The sequence below is a fragment of the Bison bison genome, unplaced genomic scaffold, assembly GCF_000754665.1.
Source record: "Bison bison bison isolate TAMUID 2011002044 unplaced genomic scaffold, Bison_UMD1.0 scf7180017864517, whole genome shotgun sequence".
In the NCBI taxonomy this organism is placed as follows: Eukaryota; Metazoa; Chordata; class Mammalia; order Artiodactyla; family Bovidae; genus Bison; species Bison bison.
In genome coordinates this window covers 8,637,614-8,640,053 of record NW_011495070.1, presented here as the reverse complement: position 1 = coordinate 8,640,053, position 2,440 = coordinate 8,637,614, and the positions used below count along the sequence as shown (strand labels likewise).

Sequence of the window (2,440 nt, the reverse complement as noted above, 5' to 3'; positions counted from 1 at the left end):
CCTTAGGGTCTCATCCTCCATGAGCCCTTTAGGATCTTCCAACAGTCTTGGGAGGAGGTGAAATCACTCCAGTTTCAAAGTGAAAATTGTGGCTCAGCACTGTGAAAACTGCCCATGTGGCAGGACTGAGATCCTAGTCTGGTTCATCTGCTACCAAAGCTCTGCCTCTGCCCAGCACATTGTATCTCCCCTCCAAGCAAATGTAAGATGGAAAAAAAAGAAAATCATTGAGACAGGCCATAGGATACCAAGTATCACAGGATGTTACTCCTTAGGAAATGGATTTTTTTTTTTTTTTTTCCTGGCTGTGCTGTGGCTTGTGAGATCTTAGTTTCCTGATCAGGAATTGAACCTGGGCCATAGCAATGAAAGTACCAAGTCCTAACCACTGGACTGCCAGGAACTCCCAGGAAATGAATTTTTAAAACAATAATGCTAGCCCTCACAGAGTCGGACACGACTGAAGCAACTTAGCAGCTTAGCAGCACATGTAAAGTAATGTGAATCCCCTATTATATTTTGAGAATTCTTCCCCCCTTATGTGGAAAATATTTTTAAAGAGTTCCCCCCTTTTCAGTCATGCGGATAGTTATTCAGGAGCTTATTGTGAAGAAAAGACCTACCCTGAAGAACTGAACAGGCATCAATTTCTTTTAAATTGCAATCAACCAATCAATCAAATCAAATTAAAAAAATACAATATGGATCAAACCTTGTGCATTGAAACTTTTCCCCATTAAGCTTTTATTAAGCCACTAAAACATGCATATGTAGAGTAACTGCACTTTCAAATGCTTTGTTTTCTCGAAGTCTACTGTAGAGTGTCCTTTGAATATGCGGCACATATGAGGGGCAAGATGCTAAAGCAAAGCAGTGTCAAGGCTGAGGGCTTCATAAAGTCTCATTTGCTGGCATTTGGAGAAATGACATCCTCCCATTTTCTACTGGGGCTTGTCAACTTAAAAAATGCACAATGTGAGAGTTGAGAGTTAAGTTTTATTGGGGCAAAATGATGTCTGTAGCCTGGGAGACAGCATCTCAGATAGCTCTGAGAGACTGCTCCTAAAAGGTAGGGGAAGGTCAGTATACATGTGAGCTTGGTGAAGGGAGAGTATGTGCAATTGAGGACTTTTTTTTTTTTTTTTCAGAAGGTTTCTACTTGTCACAAGGAGCAGACGTCACAATGAAGGATTTTAGTGCTTTTCTACATATGAGGAGATACAAGAATTGAGCTCATAAAATCAGCTCTTGAAAATATTTAACTGTCTGAAGACCTGTTTGGCCAGTTCACTGCCCCCACCAATCCCTGCCCCAGCACGGATTGCCTCACTTTTGATCCCCACTAGGAACTCCTTTCAGGGAGTGCTGAAGGTCAGCAACAGCACATGATTTAATCCTTGTAGAGGTGTGTGCGTACTTCTCTTCTCCTTATTGGAGAAGGCAATGGCACTCCACTCCAGTACTCTTGCCTGGAAAATCCCATGGGCAGAGGAGCCTGGTAGGCTGCAGTCCATGGGGTCTCGAAGAGTCGGGCACGACTTTAGAGCCTTCACTTTCACTTTTCACTTTCATGCATTGGAAAAGGAAATGGCAACCCACTCCAGTGCTCTTGCCTGGAGAGTCCCAGGGATGGGAGCCTGGTGGGCTGCCATCTATGGGGCCGCACAGAGTCGGACATGACTGAAATGACTTAGCAGCTTAGCAGAGGTGTGTGCATTCTTAGCTGCTCAATCATGTTCCATTCTTTGTGACCACATGGACTGCAGCCCACCAGGCTCCTCTGTCCATGGGGATTTTCCAGGTAAGAATACTGGAGTGGGTTGCCATGCCCTCCTCCAGGACATCTTCCTAATTCAGGGATTGAACTGCACTGCAGGCCGAGTCTTTACCATCTGAGCCACCAGGGATGGCAAGTACCAACGGCAAGTGCCAATTTGCAGCTGACAGGCTGCTCTTTACTTTTGACTTGGACACATACACATTGCATGCATTTAGGTTAAATCTGCCTCTACCATTAATGAAAATAAGCAAACCTCCTTACACCAAAGAGCCCTGGGGAGAACCACTCATTCTACCTGGCCTGGGTGTTTGGCTGATGGAGAAAGTCCCCCTCAGGTATGGGCTCACCACTAGACTGTCTTCTGGTGATATTTCACAAGCAAATACTTTAGGGAACTCCCCCTACTCTGGGGTACGGTATATGAAGTGAGACCAACCTCTGGAAAAGCAATTTGGCCATCCAAAGTATGTGTCAATAACTTGAAAACTGTTCATGTGCTTTGACTAATAATCTTCCTTCTGGAATTTTAAGCTGAGGAAAATTACATGAAATTGCCATTTTAATATCTCTAGGCACTTTGAACCTAACATATTCTAAACTCTCGATGCTTTTATTTATTTTTTATTGAAGGATAATTGCTTTACAGAATATTGCTGTTTT

General features: G+C 43.6%; 1 non-coding gene across 1 annotated transcript; it reads right to left on the bottom strand.

Annotated features, from left to right (window-relative positions):
- Positions 1-331: 331 nt before the first annotated feature.
- Positions 332-403, bottom strand: TRNAE-UUC. The gene has a single exon. It is a non-coding gene; the product is annotated as a tRNA-Glu (tRNA).
- Between the last annotated feature and the right edge of the window lie 2,037 nt (positions 404-2,440).